The 22,917-nt window shown below is 43.8% G+C and overlaps 1 protein-coding gene across 16 annotated transcripts in view; it reads left to right on the forward strand.

The window, feature by feature from the left end:
- Nucleotides 1–22,917, forward strand: part of SEMA5A (semaphorin 5A) — a 530,468-nt gene that overhangs the window by 118,168 nt on the left and 389,383 nt on the right. For 9 of the 16 annotated variants that reach the window (XR_014831038.1, XM_085001944.1, XM_085001950.1 and 6 more), the window contains exon 2: nt 6,263–6,357. The exons of 3 other annotated variants lie outside the window; for them this stretch is intronic. The gene's annotated coding sequence lies outside the window, so the exon portion shown is untranslated. Of the gene's footprint in view, nt 1–6,262; nt 6,358–10,483; nt 10,583–22,917 lie in introns of all 16 variants that reach the window. 4 more of the 16 variants (XM_085001952.1, XM_085001945.1, XM_085001951.1 and 1 more) reach the window with 1 other exon arrangement.

Genomic DNA, 22,917 nt, shown 5'->3' on the forward strand with positions numbered 1-22,917 from the left:
GCATCCCTGCAGGCTGCTGCTTGTGTATCCACTTCTCTTCCACGCTCCCCCCCTTTTCTGGGCGTTCTTTCCTCTTCCCCTCCCCCCCTCTGCCATTTTTGCCTTCATGCCTCTTTCTCGGTGCTGTTGCTGGCACCTTTTTTTTGGAATTCCTGGTCATTTCTCTGATGATCCCCAGGCCCACAGGAACCCCCTTTACTTTCAGGGAGCATCTTTGAAAAACAAATTTATATTGAAGTATAGTTGATTTACCATGTGGTGTTCATTTCTGCTGCACAGCAAAGTGACTCCGTTATGCACATGTGTATCGTCTTTTTGAGACTCTTTTCCATGATGGTTTTTTGTTGTTGTTGTTGTTGTTGTTGTTGTCTTTTTGCCTTTTCTTGAGCCGCTCCCAAAGCATATGGAGGTCCCAGGCTAGGGGTCTAATTGGAGCTGTAGCCACCAGCCTACACCAGAGCCACAGCAACGCAGACCTGAGCCACCTCTGCAACCTACACCATAGCTCACAGCAATGCCAGATCCTTAACCCACTGAGCTAAGGCCAGGGATCGAACCCACAACCTCATGGTTCCTAGTCAGATTCGTTAACTCCTCCATGATGGTTTATCACAGGATGTTGAATATAGTTTCCTGAGCTATACAGTAGAACCCTGTTGTTTATCCTTTGCATCCTCTAAGCTCAAATTCCCACTCCTTCCCTCCGCCTCTCCCTTCCCTCCTGGCAACGACTAGTCTCTTCTCTTTGTTGGAGAGTCTGTTTCTGTTTTGTTGATCTTGCTTTATCCTCAGTGTCTTCTGTCGATTTCTCTAAGAGACCATCCAACAGGGCATCCGTATTTGAAAGGGAACCACAGAGACTGTCAGAGGTGACATCATGCAGAAGGGCGAAGTTAGGGACAGTGTCAGAAAGGGGAGTGGCGTCCAGAGAGGCAACCCATTTTCTTCGACTCCTTGTCCACCTCTGAGTGCTGGCTTCTCCACCACACTGGTGATATTGGACCCGCGAGCGAACAGCAGTATCCTTTACGTATTTTGTGTCTTAATTCCTAGTGAGACGATTCTGATTCTCATTGTTGGTTATGGTCTTCATTTCAGAGACATTCCTTCCTCCTTAGTACACAATTTCTAGACTGATGTTTCCATTCAGTTAATGTTTTGCAAAAATGGGCTAGGATTTGGAGTTCCTGCTGTGGCACAGGGGGTTAAGTATCTGCCATTGTCTCTGTTGCACTGAGGGTGGCTGCTGAGGTGCAGGTTTGACCCCTGGCTGGGCAGAGCGGGTTAAGGATCCGGCATTGCTGAAGTTGCAGTGTAGGTCGAAGCAGCAGCTTGGATTCGATCCCTGGTGCAGAAACTTCCATATGCAGCATACATAACCAAAAAGAAAAAAGACTTACAGTTTTTAAAGATACATATAATTTAGGAGTTCCCATCATGGTTCAACAGAAACGAATCTAACTAGTACCCATGAGGCTGTAGGTTCAATCCCTGGCCTTGCTCGGTGGGTTAAGGATCAGGCGTTGTCGTCGTGGTTCAACAGAAACGAATCTAACTAGTACCCATGAGGCTGCAGGTTCAATCCCTGGCCTTGTTCGGTGGGTTAAAGATCAGGCGTTGTCGTGAGCCGTGGTGTAGGTTGCAGGTGCGGCTTGGATCCTGCATTGTTGTGGTTGAGGTATAGGCCAGCTGGTATAGCTCTGACTGGACCCCTAGCCTAGGAACCGCCATATGTCATGGGTGCGACCTTAAAAAGACAAGTATATATGTATAGATATATTTTAAAATCAAAAGTTGTTCTGTGGCAGCTTCTCACCCATGGTTCCTCCCATTCTTGTCTGTTCTCTGCAGAACCACCATATTGATTCTTCTAAATACCGCTCTTGTCCTGGCATTTTACTGACCCTCCCATGACTCCCCTTCTTTAGGATGAAGTCTCATCGCTATTTCAGGTTAACACGTGCTCATGGTCTGATTTTCTAGCCTCTCACTCCCTGGAGTCTCTCCTCTCAGCCTTCCTCCCTCTTGGCTGTGCCTGGGGGTGGCTATTCTGATAGACTGCCTTGCACACACCCAGCTGATCCATGGGCTCCTGATGCCACCCCTCCCTGCTCCCCAGCCTCCCACTTAGACTCTCGTTTGCTTTCTTATATTCCTCTACAAACTCGAGCACGAAGCCAACTTTCCCTCTGTGATCCTCGCTGCCCTCCAGTCCCGATTTCCCACCCTAGCAAAGGTGCTTTGTTGCACCTGTTCCAGTCAGTCTGCACTCCTGTAAACCCCTGGTTGGGGTTGGGGTTTCCATCTGTTCACTCCAGCCCAAGGGTGGTGTGCTTTACATGGTGGTTCAGTGGCCCATTGATGGATGATAGGGTATCTCTCAGTTAAACCCTAGCGACACTGTAAATGGGAAACCCTAGCCCAATGGCTTATAGGTTTTCTGAGCCTGAACCTCATGGGGTTTCTTTCCTTGACTCCGCTTAACATCCCTAGGATGCCAGGTGGTATTATCCATTATCACTTTATTTCCAATGATTTTACTGTGGTGCTATTTCTAAATGGCGTTCTTAAGAATAGCCTGAAATTTTAATTTCTCTCTTGTACCTGTAGGATAAAGGCCAGCACTCAGCCTATATTTGCTTTTTAGGAAAATGTTTAAATCCACATTTCCCCCCCTTATTCTGCACAGCATGTGCAGTGGAAGGTTGCATATTTTAGCAGAAAACCATACTCTGATGGCACTTAGTCCTAACCGATGTTTAAATTTTATGTATTCATTTTAATTTAGAGGAAATCTTAAGAGCCTGCTGAAGTGGTTACAGGTACAACTTTTAGGAAAGGTTTATTGTTTCGAAATCACAGAGTGTTGTAGGGATCCATCTACGTGTGTGTGCACAGTGGCAGTTTTTTTCTGGAGTGAGACTCTAATTGAGAAGCACACAGGAGTTCTTTCTACTAAAGCTGATGCTAAGCTAAGAGAGAAAACAATACGGGGAATATGAAATTGCATCAAATGGGGACATTAATACACTAACAAAACATAAACCATTTCTTATTTAATGGGTAGTTAAATATCCACTTTAAAATATTCTGACCTCCTATCTGAGATGATCCTCTGGGGACTTTGTAGCTTCTTTACCTATTGAATTTTTTCACAGTTTTATAGAAAATATTTCAATGATTTATGGTTTATACATCAGTTAACCTACGACCTCCTTGGGGGAAGAGAGCAGAAACTCAGCCTCCAGACCTGAAGTGTCTGGTATCCGTGACTTTTAGCTTAGCCTATTCAAGGTCACTGCTTAGTTGCTGTGGTTTCCGTTCCAGAGACTACACTACTTGGCACACGTGAGTGTTGTGTTGCATGGTGTGTATTCCTTTAGACAGAGACACACTTGCCCAGGCTAGGATTGACCTTCTGGAGTAGACGGTCCCAATGCAGTGCTTGGCTGTCCTAGGCCAGGGAGGTCAAATGTTTCTTTCACTGTTGGTGTAAACACAGGCGTAGTTAAAACTTCTTAGGGTGTAAGTCACTGAATCCTGCTACTGGAACTGCTTTCTGGTTTATTATTTTATTATTATTATTATTTTGTCTTTTGCCTATTCTAGGGCTGCTCCCATGGCTTATGGAGGTTCCCAGGCTAGGGGTCTAATCAGAGCTGTTTTGGCCCACCTACGCCACAGCCACGGCAACGCCAGATCCGAGCCGCATCTGCAACCTACACCACAGCTCACAGCAATGCCAGATCCTTAATCCACTGAGCGAGGCCAGGGATGGAACCTGCAACCTCATGTTTCCTAGTTGGATTCGTTAACCACTGAGCCATGATGGGAACTCCTGCTTTCTGGTTTAGACTTCAAATTTTAAGGGGAGTTGGTCTTTCCCCCAAGCCACGTGAACTTGGTATGGGCATTCTGTCACTGACTGCTGCCTTTTTACAAAGAAGGGGCTCACTTTTGAAGTCTGAAGATTGCGCCAGGACTCTCTGGCTCTCCGGGATGCAGGCTGTCCCTGCTTGGGGTCAGCGGGAAGAGTTTCTTCCTGCAGTATTTGCTGTTCTGTCAACGATTCTGGATTCTCATAGTGTCCTTTTTGGCCTTGGTCTCCTTTGCCGTTAAGGAGGGCCATGATCTGTAGGCGTGAGTCTTGGACGTCCTAGCTGAGGGACACATCAGCTAATTTAATGATCTCACTGAGGGAGGATGGGGGCGCTCAGCCTCCAGACCTAATTATCAGTCATGTTTTTAATTTAATTCTGGCACATGGGAGTGTATAGGAATTGCTAGATGGGTATTCATAGCAGAAACCAGTGGATCTGTTCCACCTTTGTTAGTGAACTTTAAACTAAGAGATAAACAAATGCAAAGAAATTATAGTACTAATTGTGAAATAGATTTTAGGACTCAAGAGAAAAAGTTATACTCAAGCACGTTCTTTAATGAAGAAGTCCCAACTAACATATTTGTTGCCACACCCAAAAGAGATATTACTGGTGTTGTGAGAAAGGAATTGGCCGCTCCTAGGAATTTTTCCTGGGCCGGGTATGCTTTCTTACCTTGGGGAGTGCTCCCTTACTCCTCTTTTGGCCAGAAGGATTTGCATCTGCACCTCCTCTTCTCCAAAGGATGAAGTCACAGGCTTTCCAAGGCTCCCCTGGGACCTCATTGGGATCTGTGATGCTCCAGTGGATGCCTGCACCTGGGCTGTGGGCTCCTTCCCGGGCAATTCGGAATATGTTGCTTTGCATTGTTTGCTTGCTTCCCGCGAACTGACCAAGGCACCTCACAGAGGCAGGGAGCCTCATGGAGAGACATTGTCACCCAGCCCCTGCCCTCTGGCCTCCGAATCTCAGGACTTTCAAATGGCATTTCAGCAGATTGAAAAATCTTATAAATATCCAGATGCTCTTAATTCAGTGTATTTTCTGCAGGCAGGTGGCCTTTAGATAATTACTAAGTAGATGGTGTGGGAATCGTTGCATAGAGAGAGGAATAGCCAGAATGTTCCAGAATGTTCTGGGAAGTTCTTCTCCCCCTTTACACATCATCTTTCTCAGATGCTGCCCAAGAGTATATATCTGGATAGACAACATCAGTGTGTTCCAGGTTTATGACAGCAGGAAGCTGTGGCATGCTGGGAGGAGACACAAACTTCATGAACCAGGACAACAAAAAGCACGAGCCCTGAAGTGTAGTATTTGAAGTAACATGTGTCCTTAACTAGTAATGGACATACTTCTTTTTTTGAATAAGAAATGGAAAGTTACCGATTTCTTCAGTTTCTGATATACATGGTTCTAGGGAGGCTGGTGCTTTTCTGTAGTCTTTCGTCACATTATGATACCAGGTTTTCAGGATTTTTATATTTATTTATTTATTTATTTTTTGCCTTTTCTAGGGCCATTCCCCCGGCATATGGAGATTCCCAGGTTAGGGGTCTAATCAGAGCTGTAGCCACCGGCCTACACCAGAGCCACAGCAACGTGGGATCCAAGCCGCATCTGCGACCTACACCACAGCTCACGGCAATGCCAGATCCTTAACCCATTGAGCAGGGCCAGGGATCGAACCCGCAACCTCATGGTTCCTAGTCGGATTCGTTAACCACTGTGCCACGATGGGAACTCCTATGATACCAGGTTTTCAGGATTTTTAAATGTTACATGGAATGAGGGGGTTTGATAACTCTGCTTGGTTTTCTTAAAGTGCTCTTTTTTATGGGTTTACAGTTCTTTCTAAAAATAAAGTCTCATATTGGACATCAAATAAATGAATATGTAAATACAAATACAAACTCAAAGTCTAATAGAGCTTATTCTGTTCCTTCTGGCTTTATCTCCTGTTTTTGAAACCTTTACTTAAGGTACTGTATATTCCCCAAAACAGAATGAAAGACCCATTATAAAATGTCAATTCACACAACCAGTCTGAATTTGATGTTCATAGTGCTTAAAGTAATTCAATCAGGTGTGACACGATGGTCCTTTGGGTAGTTTCATGGGATTTATTTTCATATATTAACATTTGAACTTTGATTTCTCCTTTTTGGCAGAAAGAAGTCCACTGGTACATGGGACACAAAGCTGGGGCTGTCCTATTTGTGGTTTCCAAGCTGTGCTCGAAGTCTTACACTGCTAAAGCAGCTTGCACTGGCTGTCCAGGACATCCATGGAACATTCCCAAACCAATAAGCAATGAGCACGGCCTCTTTGAAAAATGGGTTAATAGGGTCTCTGTTTTGTTTCTCTTTTCTTTCTTGAAGCGTTGGTGTGTGAGAGTTGGGCTGGCATGCCCACGCGGCTGTGAATTCGCTGTGTGATTCATGATCCAGGAAACACTCCATCCCTTTCCTCCTTGGTAAGTCGGACACCCAAATGGGAAATGAAGAAGCCAGCAGTTTTATAGATTGAGGCTCTGTGATAGTATATGAGCAGAACTCTTCTCTGCTGTTAAAAATGGCAGTGAATGAATGAGCCAGCTTCCAGAAGGAAACTGGAAGCGCAGAGATGCCCAGGACTAGGCCCAAGAGCTCAGGAGGAGTCACAGGCAGAGCTGGGATGGGAACCCACCTGCTTAACCCTAACCCATCACTGCCTCTCAGCACTGAGCGGGCCTTCTGAGAATAAGGTCAGACGCACTTTTATTCTATGCTGGAAATACTGAAGTCCTTAAAGAGAGGTTCACCGTTAACAATAAGACATCCGTTTTTTGAACAGCAGTCTACATCAGTTCTGAAAAGGGTGAGACAGGAAACATTTTAGGATTTCCTGGCCGTTATCATCTCTGTCGCACCGACTCAGCTCTGTGGCGTAGCCTAAAGCAGCCCCAGGCAATGTAAGTAAATGAGCAATCCTGGCCGTGTTCCAATAAAACTTATTTACAAAGACAGGCGTTAAGCTGAGCTGGATTTGGCCCACAGGCTGGAGTTGACTCAGCCCTGATCTGCCATGATCCTTGCCATGCTCAGAGATGCCGCAGTGTAGAGAGTGAGAGTGTTTGAATGGCCAGTAGGTACGAGTCCCTTAATGAAATTTAGCCTGAATGCTCAGAATGGAATCCGAAACCACTCTTAATGAAGTCTGCTGTTAACAGCAAGAACGCTCGGTGGTGTGAGTGGACTTGGGGTTCCCATGCTGGCCACAGCCTGTATGCCCCAAGTTCATTAGTCCGAGTCCCATCACCTACACTCTAGCTTTGCTCCAGGCCAGGCCTGATCAACACTGTCCTTTCAGTGTATTTGGGTATTCTAGAACATATAGCTCATTTGTGGAAGAAGTTCAGGTAGATTTTCCTATTTCGGTCTCCATAGAATTTCTAAATGTGACTTTTTTCTTTAGTGGCTGTATATGCTGCTGCTTACACATATTAGGGCAAACATGCAATTATCTTGGGCTGTCTTATAATTAAGTTGCACAGAAGTTTTCTGATTTCAAATCCTCTTTGCTTGTCCTGAGCAAAAGCAGATGTTTACAAGCTCGAGTAGGAACAAGATTGATGTACAGAAATTATGGGATAACATGGCAACTCCCTTTGTCCCATACTTCAAAGGAGGATTTTGTTTTTGTTTTAACGTTTTCATACAAAAGGATGCTTCTGACACCTCAAGGCCTATTTGACTCTTTACCTTACAGCTTATCATCAAAGGAAAATCAATTAATGTATGTTTCTTAAGTAGTTTAAGCAGGGACCTGTCCTGCTTTTCATTCATTCACTCATTCCCTCATAGAAATAAATAACTGTAGCAAACCCATGAGCCTGATGTATCAGAACTTTTGAAGATATGCCTTTTTTCTAGAGCCACTGGTCCCTCCGTACTTTTTCTAGAAGTAATGGGAAAGAGTTCTTCACTTCAATAGCAATGACATAAAAAGTAAAATTCAGAATATGAAAGTATTGAAAACCTGTGTATGGTGCCTTATTAACTAGAAAAAGCAGAGGGCAGAATAATATGTTTATTATAATCCCAGTCATCTTTTTTTCACTTTTAAAGGTTTTATTGAAATATGGCTGATTTACAGTGTTGGGATAATTTCTGCTTGACAGCAACGTGATTCAGTTATATGTGTACACACATCCATACTTTATCAGATTCTTTCCCCATGTATCATCCAAGTCATCTTGAAAACACACAGATGCCATCTCCACACACAAGTGCATGTATGTTATAAAGTCATATCCATACAAACACCAAACTCTAAACCAATTGTCTCTGGGGTGGAGGGCGTTTGCCCTGTATGAGCCATATATTCACTATCTGAAATTTTCAAGGCTGTTGTATTTTTGTAGTTTACAAATATGGAGACAAGGATTAAAGTAGTGAATGTTCATTATAAAAATCATAGAAGAAGGGGGACGGTCACCCCTAATGCCCCTACCACAGAAATGACAATCCCTGTTGTCATTTCATGTAGTCTTGTATGGGTGTCTTACAGAGTCGACATAAGACTAGACACAAAATGTTGCCCACTGCTTTTTCCCTTGTTATAATGTATACTTTTATATCACACGCATATGGTAATAATGTATCATGTTATTGAAAATGGTTAATAGATCTCACTTGAGTGCATCACAGTATTCTGTCACCTCAAGGCACTGTGATGTAACTGGAGATATATATTATTTTCAGTTAATAATAATCGTGGACAATATGAAAGGATCATGGCAGGGTGAGTTTTGCAGCACCTTGGGCACCTGGATTCCACTCCTGCTTTCTAGCTCTTTAAGGCTCACCTGTCACCTACCTTGTGAAGGGCAGAAATTTAGCGCATAACGTAGATGCTTCCTAAATGATAGCAACTGTTAGTATAAAATTTTTTTTTAAATAATTGAAGATTAACTCATTAGAACAGAAGAGCTGTACTTGACATACTATTTCAGAGCCACTACATTTTGATTAGATGGCCAATCGGCTTTGCCAAAGTGTTCTAGACAATTATGCCTCACCAATAATATGTTAGAGAGTTTTGCTGAAACCTATCATTGAATATCATTGTTATTTTTTTTGTCAGTTTGGTAGTATTGCCTCCTTTGTATATGTTGTATTGTTTACTGATGATGTTGGTAGATTTTTAAAAAATTTATGTGATGATGAGCCATTTTTTGAGAAGGCGGGAAGAAAGGAGGGGAGACAGAGAGAAGACGATACACGTGTGAGTGAATTGTTAGCCTTTATATTATATTTGTTTAGCCGTTGAGGGCCAATATTTTCTTACAGATACTTACAGAATTAATTTTTAAGACTGTTAACCCTTTGTCGTCATTTCCCCCCACTTTATTTCCTTGTTAACTTTATCCTTTTAAATTTAAAGAAGTATATATTAGTGTCACTAAATATTTCCTTTGTAATTATTTCAACCAATGCTTAGAAATTTTATACAAATGTCTTCTGATAGTATTAAAAATATGCGTCTTTATTTCATGGAAGAGTTCAGCTATTTGAGAATCGTTAATAGCTTTTTGTAATTCTTCCCATAGTTCTCGTCTGCCTCTCTTTTCCCCCACTAACAAAAATTATCCCCCAGTTTTAATATAATGACAGTGTCCAGACAATCCAACACATTTATACGAATGCGAGACATCAATAACGCATTGCTTCATTGTACAAATAGAGACCGTGTTTCCAGCCAGACAACTGGAATCCTTTCCTTCTTTTACTTTCTGCTCTTGGCGAGGGAAGAGTTAACTTTTACATTGTACCTATTTTTTTGGCAACTGTATTTCAGACTTTTTCATTTAAAAAACTTCACACATGATGGTGAGCATTCTTAAATCATATCACAGTGCTTTTCCTCCTGTTTCATTCTGGTACCTAACTTTTGGGGTTTGCCGTCAGTGTTTCGTGGTGTGTCTGAAAGACTGAGGCAGCGCTGGTCAAGTCTCATGGATATTGCTTGATGTCTTTTATTCGTTGAGCTTAGAGCTCCCACCCAACATATTAATTGAACATCATCATGTGCCTACAAGACTGGTGTCATAGTTTGTGAGTTCCAAAAGACAGGAAATTAGCCAGTTGTCTCTTTCTGCGATGGAGGTGAACCTGGCTTTGGATAGATTGAACCCCAACTCAAGTCTCCATCTTCACTTGTCTAAGTTTTCTAGATTTCTTGACTGTAGAATTCCAAGTTTCACTCTCAGCGTTGCTGTTGGTGCAGCTGTGTGGGTAGGAGTTCTATTTTGTGATCTTTCCAATGCGTTTCTATGTATGTTATTGATCCAGGATACATTGCTTGCTTAAACACACTGAGCAGTTGTATTTGGGGATCAAGGTTTAGCCTGTCATTCTTAATAGCGTCTGAAATACTAAAGCTGTGGACTCTGCATGTTATTATTCTGGTCCCATTGTCTAGTCAGCCTGATGGGAAATCTCCATGAGGCCATCTCAAAAGGCCCCATGCAGATCTGATCTGCTTTGTCATATGCATGTCACTCCACATTAGCAAAGTTCACGGACAGGAGAATTGTCTGCTTCCATTATCCCCATTAGGATGCATCGGAATTCCTGCTGCAGAGCTGGTGAGACCTTGCCTCCTCTCCTGTTCTCTTCCGCAGTGGGATTTGGGGCTCTTTAAAGTTGTTTGTTTAGGTGAGTATCTGCCAAATATGTTATTGTCCCGGCTTTGTGACTACTATAAATATTTGTGAGTTACAGATGTGCGGTGAAGTTCAGAATCCACTTTCTTTTCTTCGTTTTGTGTTTAAGCCAAGCTGGGCACGGTGTATGTGTACTGTTCATTCTCAGACACCCATTAGAGGGGCAGATGTGGGTAGGGTTCATTGCCGGGATTTGAAGATTTGCATGTGCACGTAAGGATACCGCTCCCTTGATTAAACTATGCATAAGATCTTTTCTGGCAGAACACTCCTGAGGGCATAAAAAGGCCCCTGTGTTTGGATTTGGGGATTTCATGGGTCTCGAGCTTTTCCTGCATTGTGGTCTCCAGATCAGAGTATTGGAGCGGCTTCTATGGCTGCAGGGTTGCAAACCTAATCAGTTCATGTTTTATCCACTGGAGCTTTTCATGTGGTTTTCATGTGTGTGTGTTTCTCTGTTAGCCTCCCCGGCCACAAAGGGAAGCAGGGTCATACTGTTTCATTTGCTTTTACTTAAAGCTTGGACAGTAACCACGATTGGTTAAACCAAAGCAGAAAAAGCAAAGGTTGCACAGATGGTCAGGAGATTCTGGGAAGTACATACTACCATATTTTCATATCACAGTATCTAAAAATAGTGAGCAGATCTTATATTTCCAGTGTTAAGGAATTAGGTAGGTACAGCTAAGTTCTTTACCATTGTTCAGGAATTTTTTTTTTTTTTTTTGCGGGGGTCTTGGTGACTGACCTGCTTACACTTCCGAAGCCGTATCCTTTGAATATGTGTTCTCCTGTCCCTCTTCCTTCCACAGAAAGCCACCTCCTTGCGACAGTGATGCTGAGGCATCTGCCCAACCTGGCCAGTCACACATCCCACCTGGTGGCCACTCTCATTCTAGTTGAGGCCAAGACTTCAGCTTGGGCACCAAAATCCCATTCTTTCTCTTCTATTCAAAGATAGTTTTTAAAAGTTCTTCCCTTTCTTTCCTCCATCATCAATTTTTATTTTCCCCTTTCTGCTGGATCTTTCCATAGGAATCTAAACATCTACCGTAAAAACAAACAAACAAAAAAACGACCTGTTGGAGTTCCTGCTGTGGTTTGACAGGTTAAGGACTTGATAGTCTCTGTGAGGATGCAGGTTCGATCCCTGGCCTCTCTCAGTGGCTTAAGGATCCGGCATTGCCCTGAGCTGCAGTGTAGGTTGCAGATACATCTTGGATCTGGCATTGCTGTGGCTGTGGTGTAGGCTGACAGCTTTAGCTCCGATATGACCCCTGGCCCAGGAACGTCCACATGCCACAGGTATGGCCCTAAAAAGGAAAAAAAAAAAAAAAAAGAAAAAAAGAAATGACCTGTTGCTCTGAATTTCCTCTCCAGCTTTCACCCAATTCTCTCCTTCCTTCTACAGAACAACTCCTCGAAAGCATTTATTATCCTCAATTCCCGTGTTTCCACTTCCTCTTGAACCCACGTTGGCCATTCAGTCCTCCCATCAGTCCATGAGTCCTGCCTCTTGAAGGTCAGCAGTCACAGCCATGTTGCTAAATCCAGGGGGCAGCGTGCAGTCAGCGTGGCATGGGACAGTCAGGGTCAGCAGCGTTCCTACAGACGAGTCCCTCTCTCCCGCCTCCCTGAGCACTTGCTCCATCTGGTTTCAGGACACCGCTGTTCCCTGGTGTGACTCCTACATCTCTGGCCATTCTCGCTTCCCTCAACTGCTCATCTCTCAGCCCTGCTGGAGTCCTGTAGGCTTCAGTGCCTTGGCCCCACCTCTTTCCTCACCATCTTCACTGTTTGCATAATTTCTGCCCTCTCCTTTAAAAACAGGATTTTTGCCTGTTTTAATCACTGCTGCATCTTCAGTCATGGAGAACAGCCGGAGACATAAAAACTGTCAATAAATATTTATTGGATGGATGGATGGATGGATAGATGGGTCTTCCGGGATTTTTCAAACCGGGTAAGAAAAACCCTGTTTCTGATTTGGTCACCGAACTGGAAGTATGGGAGATTGTCTGCAAAAGGAAGGGACTGTCTGCCCCCGACCAGCGTTTAGTGTATTGGTTGTAATTTTTCCCATATTGTCCAGCAGGTGGGTGTTTACTTGCTCACCCATTCTCAGTTCATAGCTCGCCTCCTCTGTGGATCCTCATCTTCCCTCTCCATGGCCGGATAAATTAAGCAGTGCCTCCCTTGTGCCCAGCATTCCTGGGCGTGTCCCCACAGTGGCCACTGAAAGTTGGATTCATGGCGCTGCTGCTTGTAAACCTGTAGTCTTTCCTTTTCAGACCGGGAAGCCCTTAACTTGATTGTATTCATCTTGCAGGTACTTAACACACAATAAGCACTGACTAGGTACCTGTTATTAGATGAAGTGATGCAGATTGAAATTATGTAAAACATGATTTTCTCTAATGGCCCTTAAGGGTTTGATTAAAAAGGTGCTCCTCTAGCCTTTTGATTGTGCTACCTTGGACTTAAGATGTTTATTTCATGGTTTTACAATCATTAAATATTCCGATTTGCCGTAGCCAAAATAGACTACACGTTGTCCAGCTGAGGCCGTTCCCTCTACTTCTTTCCCAAACAGTGTCTGCTGTTTTCCAGTAGAAGTGACCATTGTTCACAGTGTGTCTTAGAGCAGAAAGAGTCCCTGGTCCTTCCAAAGTCTGTTCTCTCCACTGGTTTTTCCATGAGTTGTGAAGATAACTGAAAGGGAAGCTGACAGTAGTCAGACAGCACATCCATCAAGACCCCCGGCCCCTCCCCGACACAGTAGGATCAGATGTCCATTCCTTCATAGCATGGAATGTTTCCTCACTTGACTGTTGGACCCACTGTCAGCATCACAGTGGACTTTCATCTTCAAGGCATACACCTTATTAAATGTAAAATGAGCACAGTGAGGCGTGACTGACAGGTGACAGGCTGAGCCAAGCTCAGAACCCTGAATTCGTCATCAGGGCTGTTCGGGAGTTCCCGTTGTGGCTCAGTGGGTTAAGAAACTGACTAGTATCCATGAGGAGGTGGGTTCGATCCCTGGCCTTGCTCAGTAGGTCAAAGGATCCAGCATGGCTGTGGCTGTGGTGTAGGCCGCCAGCTGCCGCTCCCATTCCACCCCTAGCCTGGGAACTTCCATATGCTGCAGGTGTGACCCTAAAAAGCAAAAAGGATGTACGTGTTCAAAAAACAGCACTGATGCACCTTTACAGTGTCCCTGCCATGCTGGGAGCACAACCTTGAGTCCTTTGAATATATATGTATCCATGGATAGATAGATGTAAATAGATACAGATATACTGCTAGACATATAGGTTTATAGATACAGATAAAGATGGTATGATGTAAATATAGATACAGACAGATAGCACCACACTGGAACTCACGAAGGTCCCCAGGGCAGAGATGTAATCAATGAAATCCATGTCTACAAAAGTGTTCTTAAGCCCGGCTTTGTGGCTTAGTGATGAGTTTCTGGAAATCTAATTGATAAGCTACTGAAATATCTATTAGCTATGCAGCACCTTTAAAATAAATAGTCTCTCACCGATTTGGTGCTACGAGCATTGACACCTGCACACCCAGTGCTTTTCCCTGGACAGTGTGGGCAGTTACCCACTGTTTTTATCAGCCGGGGCTCAACCCATCCACGTATTCTGAGCTGTGAGCAGCAGGTAGGGAGCATCCACAGGTCCCTGGACGAGAAGGGGCAGCATTGGTGAGTCCTGCATGACCCCGTGTTTCCCGTGCTCATTCTGAAATATCGTCACTGAAGCAAGCATCTTTTTCGTAAACGAATCTAGTTCTTTTCTCCCAACTAATTATGACTTTTTTTTTCTGAAATTCCTTCTTAATTCATTGAGATTCATAGTTATATGCTAACTTGATCATTCCATTGCCTTTTTTCTAGGAGGCGATTGCATTTATTCCATAACTTTCTATTTTATGTGCTGCTATGCTCTTCTAAGATCTTTCCATAGTCTAGACGTACTGAGAGTTGTCTTGGAAGTTTCTTCCGGGATGTCATTGACTGTAATGAGAAGAGTGAGTTACGATGGTCTCACTTTGTTCTGCAGTTAAAATGTTAAGTGTCTTATGTGTATGCTGACTTTGACTCTTACTTTTTGGTTCAAATCTTGTCGTTACAGAAAAACATTCACAAAGTCATTTTTATTTTCTTAAGCAAATCCTGAAAGGTCAGCTATACCTACAACTAACATTTCTAACCACAGTGCATAGTTTGTGAAGACTTTGTGGAGTTTGAGTAATTTTTCCTTCTCCTTCTTCTTTTTTGGCCATACTTGCAGCATAGGAAAGTCCTTGGCCCAGGGATCGCACCTGAGCTGCAGCTGCGCCCTAACCTACAGTGCCACGGTGGGAACTCTGGTTCTTTTTTTTTTTTTCCTGGATGCAAGCCAGTTCCCCGAGTGTAGAAAGGGTGGAGTATAAATATTCTGAGTCACCTCCACCTGCCTGCAGTAATCACCCGTGTTGGGGTCTGAAGAACTTGGACCATTTCACCAGTGGGAGTCATTTAACAGTCCCTGTCATGTGGCACGGATCATAGAAATTTGATAGAGGTTCTCCAACATTTCATAATATGGAACTAAATAAACCACAGCTAATAACGCAGTAATAATTCATACTAGTGGCTCAAGTTCCTTGAGCATGCCCTACATCCCAGGCAGTGTATAACTGCTATGTTTATATTGTTTCATCTTCTCAACAGCCACACACAGTAGGCGCTGGTAGTATCCCCTGTTTGGAGATGAGTAAACAGGGGCATGGAGAGATGAAGAAACTTGCCAAGGTAATTCAGAGGTTACCCCAATGCCAACCCCAATGGATAATATGTGATTTCAGAATCCAGAATGTGTTTCACTCTCTTTATTTTCTAAAGGTCACCCAGGGAGCTCCCATGACATAATATTACAGAGAAGGAATTATAAAGCAATTGACCCACCTATCTTCAGTGTTATTGCAAAATAAAGCAGCTATAGGTTTCCGCGGGTGGTGTCTTGGTTTTATTTGACGGAGTCAGCAAATATTTTGAGGGTTAGAACCCTCACTCTCACTGTGTAATTTCCCTTGCAGAAAACACATGATTGGTGGTTAATCTCAAACAAAAGTCCCTCGTGGACAACCATCTGTACAAACACAGGGCGCCTCTGAAGCATCTCTTCCTGTACGTGGGGTTCATTGAGGACGCGCGGGCATTCCAATTGATGTCGGATTGGAAATCGTGTTTCTCTTCTTTCTGTAACACACTAACCACTGTTCTTGAAAACTGCAAGGATAAGCCACAAGGAGAAATAACCTGGAGCCACCCTTCCCCTCCCTCCAAGCAGATCTTAAACTGAGCCCAAGGGACAGCTGGGTGTTCGGGGGAAGAGGAGGGTGATGGAGCAGATCTTAAACTGAGCCCAAGGGACAGCTGGGTGTTCGGGGGAAGAGGAGGGTGATGGAGATCGAGGCCACAGAGGTGGGCAAGAGTTAGCTAGGGCGTGTCGGGCTTTGGAAGACGGGATAGGAAACTTCAGTATTTATGATGGACAGTGGGGAGGTCTTTGCCCAAGCAGTGGTGGGACAGCATTTATTTGCATTTTAAAACTGTCATTTAAATGTTCCTGGATGGTAAAGTTGGCAAGAAAGAGGGACATAGGAAGACCAGCTAGAAGGCCATCATGGGTGACCGGGCGGGTATGATGGTGGTACAGGCTGGGGTGTTGGTGGTGGAGGTGGTTGGATTTGGCATATTTTTAAGAAGCAGGATCAGAGGTGCTCTGATGGCTTGGGCATTGGGGGAGAAGGGAAGAAACACTAAGAATGATATGCAGGTTTGGGGCTCGAGTAAGTTGCTGGATGGTGCACCACTTACTGAGACTGACTTCTGCGGAAGGGAAGGTTTTGGAGGGAAAAGGGATTCTCCTAGGGTCATGACCATTTTGACTCGAAGGCTTTCATTGCTCATCTGGTTGGCGAGATTAGGCAGTCGTAGAGAGTAGGGACCATTTGGGAATGATTGGGACTAGAGATCCGTATTTTGGAGTCATCTCTATATTTGACTGTGTTTAAAGATAAAGACCTCTCACCTGGAAGAGTTTGGAGGGAGGAAAAGGGTGCCTCAGGCAGCACTGTGGGTGTCGGGATGTTTGAGTAGGTGTTGGCATCCGTTGGAGAGCTCTCTGGCCTGTTTCACTTGGTAGGGCAGTGCTTTTGGCACTTCAGAAGTGATCTTGAAAGTGACAAGTCCTGAAGGTAGTTCTCCCCTTGAGCGATTTCATGCAACATTTGAGCAGCAAAATTCTCCACCGCTGTGGCATAAAACGCCATCCTGGTTATGGAAAATGAGGTCCTCTCTTTACAATGAAGCACAGCAGTCCCTCGCTCGCTGCAGGGATTGGTTCCGGGACCTCCCGGATACCGAAGTCTGAGGATGCTGAACCCCTCCTATTAAAGGGTGCAGTGCAGTCAATCCACTTGGCTCTCGGTTTCCCCAGGTTGGTTTGTGGTGGGTTGAATCATGGGTAAGGAAGTGGTGGGTTTGAGGGCTGGCTGTGTATAACTTCTTTTCAACACTTATTTGGCTTTTTTTTTTTTCTTCCAATCAGCAGTTCATGCTCCTGCTGTTTCTCACAAACACTCTCTTCCCACTTGAGTCTTGGGAGGTGGGGGGCAAGGGGTGAGGGACATTTTAATGATCTCCCCGGGTTTCTTTATGACCAGCAGGTGACTTTCTGACAGTACATTTTTGGCTACTCTTTCCTCATCCCGCACTGTGCTCTTCTGATCACTCTAATTATACATTTTTCCCCCAGGAACCGTGCGCTAGTGAAAGTTGAGTATTTGAGAGGCCCAGGGAATGTTTTTTTTGGCCAACGAGAATTTTATATTCTCAGTGTCAGTTCCGGCAGCCGTGTGCATGTCTGCATACTTGTTGACTAAATGAATCTCTCAGCGTCTGCCGGGTGCTGGGTGAGAGACTTTAGGGCATGCTGTTAATAATAATACAGCAAATAATGATGCAGGCCAGAGAGCCAGTCAATGTGTGATTCCCTGCAAGGGTTCTAGTGACCCCCCCCCCCTTTTGTAAAAGGATCAAAGATATTAAGCTTAGGATGTTGGCACCTTTTGTCGTTGGCACCTTTTGTAAAAGGATCATGTAAGCTTAGGATGTCCCCACAATTTTGTCAGTGGCCTAGAACATTGATTGCTATCAAAGGGAAATGCATTTGGCCAATGCATGTAAAATCAAGGACTCTCCTTTCTCCTAGTTGGTGAAAATAAGAGTTGGTGCAGGCCGTTATGATTCATCCCCCGAGACAGGTGTATTCTGCCGTAAACCAGGGTAGAGGGCTGGATGTTGAGAAGTCATGGGTTGGAGCATCCAGAATTGACTCAGAGACCTTTGGGAAAAGGACACACATAATTTGCAAGGCAGGGTGATCAAGCACTTGTTAAAACGAATGAGCTGAGCTACAGGATAGGTCATTTTTTTCCCAGTGGGTCATGTCATTGGTAAAATGCCAACCTAGAGAGTAGTTGGTAAATCATCCAAAAGATCGCATGGAATAAAAAACACTTTATTGAGGTGCGATGGACATATAGAATGCTATCTATGTACTTAGTGTATAGATCTCAATGCCTTTGCAGGTAAGACTATACCTGTGGGGTGTTGCCTGGTGGCTCAGCGGGCAAGGATCTGGTGTTGTCACTGCTGCGGTATGGGTTCAGTCTCTGGCCTGCGGAACTCCTGTGTGCCGTGAGTGTGGCCTAAAAAAAAATATACCTGTGAAATCATCGTACCGTCAAGGTTCTCACCTTCCAAAATTTCCTCTCATCTACTTCTTTCTGATTACTGTTTTTTTGTTGGTTGGTTTGTTTTTTGCTTTTCTTTTGGTAAAACACTTGGCCCAAAATCTACTCTCTTAGCAAATTTTAAGTGTATAGTACAGTCTGGTTATTAGCTATAGACTCTGTGGTGTATAATAGATCTTATTAAAAAAAAACGCCTGTTATTTCTTGAGATTGAGGTGTGCCTCAAGAATGCCATTTGGGGAGTGCCCGTTGTGGCTCAGTGGAAACGAATACGACTAGGAACCATGAGTTGCGGGTTCGATCCCTGGCCTTGCTCAGTGGGTTAAGGATCTGGCGTTGCTGTGAGCTGTGGTGTAGGTTGCAGACATGGCTTGAATATGGTGTTGCTGTGGCTGTGGCATAGGCTGGTGGCTACAGCTCCGATTAGACCCCTAGCCTGGGAACCTCCATATGCTGTGGGTGCAGCCCTTAAAAAAAAAAAAAAAAAAAGAAAAAGAAAAAAAATGGAAAAAAAAGGAATGTCATTTGGAACAAGTCTATCAGGGAGTGGTAAGTTGACCTCCAGTACCCTCAGTTGGAATCAGCCTGAATTTTAAAGTTATAGGATCTTCTGTCTCTGCTATATGATGATGTTCAGATCTCAGGAAGTAGAGGCATTGCTTCTTTTCCTTCCTTTTTTTAAAAATTTATTTTATTTTATTTTATGTATTTATTGTCTTTTTAGGGCCATACCCATGGCACATGGAAATTCCCAGGCTAGGGGTCGAATCCGAGCTACAGCTGCCGGCCTACACCACAGCCACAGCCATACCAGATCCAAGCTGCCTCTGCAACCTATACCACAGGTCACGGTAACACCGGATCCTCAACCCACTTAGCGAGGCCAGGGATGGAACTTGCATCCTCACGGATGCTAGTCAGATTTGTTTCCGCTGAGCCACAATGGGAACTCCTTAAATTTTATTTTTAAATTTAATGTCTTATTTAAAAAAAATCTATAGTGCTTTACAGTTTTCACAAGTTTCACACACACGATTTCATATAATGCCATAACAACCCCCTTTTTTTAGTCCCCTACCCCTATCTTGCCCCTCCTCTCCTTCCCTCTGCCCACTGGTAACTACTAGTTTATATCTGTGAATCTGCTTCTTTTTTTTTTCATTTATTCACTGGTTTGCTTTTTTTTTTGAGATTCCACATATAAATGATATCATACAGTATTTGTCTTTCTCTGTCTGACATAAGTGCCTCTTCTTGAATAATGTGAAACTCACTGAGGTCAGTAAAGTGCGAAAGTGGGATTTGCCTCTGCTGATCAGGACTTTGAACCATTGCTCGCAGGCTCTCTGTGAGACCCAGAGAGCACATCACCTGGCTTTTGTTATGACCTGACTGTTGATCCTGGCTGTCAGATTCGCTTACTGAGGTGAAAAAGGATTTCATTATCTTTTTTAAGACTAATTTTATTCCACCATTTTTGGGATTTGAAACTCTATAAAGCATCTTTATAGTTGATACCAGTGACAATCTGATAAACACTCAACAAGATGGAAAAAAACCCAACAACCCTGAAGGATGCTCGTGAGAATCAGGTAAAATGATAAATGTATTTCTCTCCCTCTTCACCACCTAAGAAAAAAGCCTGCAACTTTATTACTTGCAAATTTCTGGGGGATGACAGTGCTGGTGGTGGACAAAACCTCATGCTGGCCTGCTTGTTTTTTTATCTCTAAAGAAGAGAAAAACACAGATGCCACATACCCTTTAAAAAGAGAGAGTCAGTTGCTCCCTCAAATTCATCCCATTTCATATACATAGCTCTTCGGCTTTCTTTTCAGGATTCCTGATTCTCCCCAGGTTGGAGACCGTCTCTGAGCTAAGCATATCATGCACATGTTGTGGTTAAAATAAAATAAAATAAATTAAAAAAAATATTAAAAAAAAATCCATCCTGTAGTATACAGAGCAGTATTTGTAGCTGAAAATGCCTAAAGCAACAATAGTCCAGATTGAAGACTCACAGACACTGCTTCAATAGTAACATCCACCCCAAAGGTCAGAACGGACCAGCCACATCATCCACTGTGTGGGTAACCGAGTTCTTCCCACCCAGGGAAGGGGAAAAATGACGTTTGTGCCAATAGTGAAGAATGCAGTTGTGGACGTGTAGCTTTATTTGTGCTGGATCTTTTCCAAGTTTATATTTCAGTTTTTTTTTTTTTTTTAAGTCACATTTAGCAGTTGCAAACTGGGATTTATCTGATGATTTCGTCCTCTTTTTTTGGCAACCTGAGGACTCGAATATAATTTGGTTGTCCTTTTAAAAATAATGTATGCCACAAGAGAATATAAACCATCAAACAAATTGAGTATCACATACAGACGGTATTTGCAGTGCATATGATGGAGCTGAGGGCATCGCCCTAAAATTATGAAAAGCTGTGTATGGATAAGAAAAATCCAAACATCCCACAAGAAAATGGGCCGAGATTTGAAGAAGCAATTCACATACACATAAATTCTGATGTCCAGTAAGCAGATGAAATCGTGTTCCGCCCACTTCCAGCTCTCAAAAAAGAGAAGAAAGAAAGGAAGCAGAAAACCTACTGTTGGTAAGGATGCTGATAAAGGGGGACTCTCAGCTGTTCCTAAATGTGAATTGTTTATATTTTAGGAAAAGCAGTCTGACAGTTCCTATTAAAAATGTACAAACTGAACATTTAAAAAAAATTAAAAAATTCCTATTCGGAAAAAAAAAATGTACAAACTCTTTGACCCAGAACTCTACCTTCTCGAAGCATAGATTATAGAAATAAAAATGCCAGCATGCATGTATAAGAATATGTATATTAGGTGTTCATAGGAGCATTGTTTTCCATGCTGTCCTCCTCCCCCCAAATATTTAAAATCTACCCCCAGTATTGAGTACGTAGCCACAGATTATAGATGATAAGAATGCAGCCATTTAAAGACTGATTGCAATCACCCGTGGTTAACTTGGTGCGATTTTTATCGTCAGTGAGAAGAGTAGATCTCACATTATAAAGCAGAAAGACCCTCATCCCCCGAGTCTGTATGCATGTGTTTGTATGTGATACCTGGGGAAGGATCTGGATGGGTGTCCACCAGACTGCTGACAATGGCTACATGGGTAGGGGGAGAAGCAGCTTCTAAGTAATGGCCTTGCAGTAGGCATTGAGCTTGCAAAAGCGTGAAGGTTTGGGAATCTGGGGTCACGAATGCGAATTCTGTTGCTCTGGATGTAGCAGAGGTCTGATTACAGAGTCAGGTCATTGGAGAGCTTTTGCATTTCTTGAAGATGCTGAAGGTAACTCTGCAAGGGGTGTAGGCTCTTCCTCATCCCCCAACCATGATGTGGCTTCCTTATATCAGGAATCCTGTCTGTTTTCTCAGAACATCCATTCTCCTTCGAAAGTTCCTTTTATAGATGACAGACATTCACCAGCAGTGTATTTATTGGACATCCTAAGTCAGCCCTTAGGATTTGAGGTCAGGTATTTAATATTTCCCCTCCTCTTTAGCACATGGGTAACTGGGACAAGTCCAAATGCTTCCTGTGTCTCATGCTCCTTTTCTGTGAGTGCAAATACCATACGTCTCCTGGGTATTATGGGTAACGACAAATACTATAATTAGGGCAAATCGTAATGGTTAATGCCTAACTTTTTTTTAGCTTTTTAGGGCTGCACCTGCAGCATATGGAAGTTCCCAGGCTAGAGGTTGAATTGGAGATGCAGCTGCCATCCTAGACCACAGCCACAGCAACGTGGGATCTGAGTCACATCTGCAACCTACACCACAGCTCACGGCAATGCCAGATCCCCAACCCACTGAGCGAGGCCAGGTATCAACCCTGCATCCTCATGGATACTAGTTGGATTCGTTTCTGCTGCGCCACAGTGGGAACTCCCAAGCCTAACTTTTTATTCAAGAAGTGTGTAAACAGAAAGATTGGCTCTCATACAGCCCAGGTCTACTCTGTTGGCAAATGTTACTGTCATTACCACTGGTGAGATGGTGGGGGAGAGAAAGCTGCGTGGTGCATGGTGACACGTCATGTGCAGGGTGACCTGCATACACGAGGGTCAGTGATAAAGGCGGGGGTTTGCATGAGTTTCAGTGACGGTCTGCTGGTCCACTGTTTGTTTAAAAAGCTCCAGGGTCCTAATGGTTCCCTCCAGAGCCTTGTGTGCATGTGTACCAGCAAATGACGCCAAGGGGCGATGGAATGGTGCTGCCCTTGAACCAACACTCTTCCTCCATTTGGAATCAATATGGCACCAAGGGCCCCGCAGAGCACATCCCTCAGCCAGGGGGTTGACCGCAGCTGTAGCAGCCGGGCTCTTGAAATGCACATCAGAGAGTCTGCTCTAGTCATAACATTGTGTGACTCCATGGACAAACAAGAGTTGTTCTTCGTTCTTGCCCTTCTGAAAACTCAATGTGTTGTTCCCAGCTGTATGTTGGTTGACGTGGGCTCTGGTG

This window comes from Sus scrofa, chromosome 16 (assembly GCF_054392235.1).
Source record: "Sus scrofa isolate SSC_HxYL_T2T_F1_AM1 chromosome 16, Sscrofa_HxYL_maternal_Yorkshire_Landrace_v2.0, whole genome shotgun sequence".
Classification (NCBI taxonomy): Eukaryota; Metazoa; Chordata; class Mammalia; order Artiodactyla; family Suidae; genus Sus; species Sus scrofa.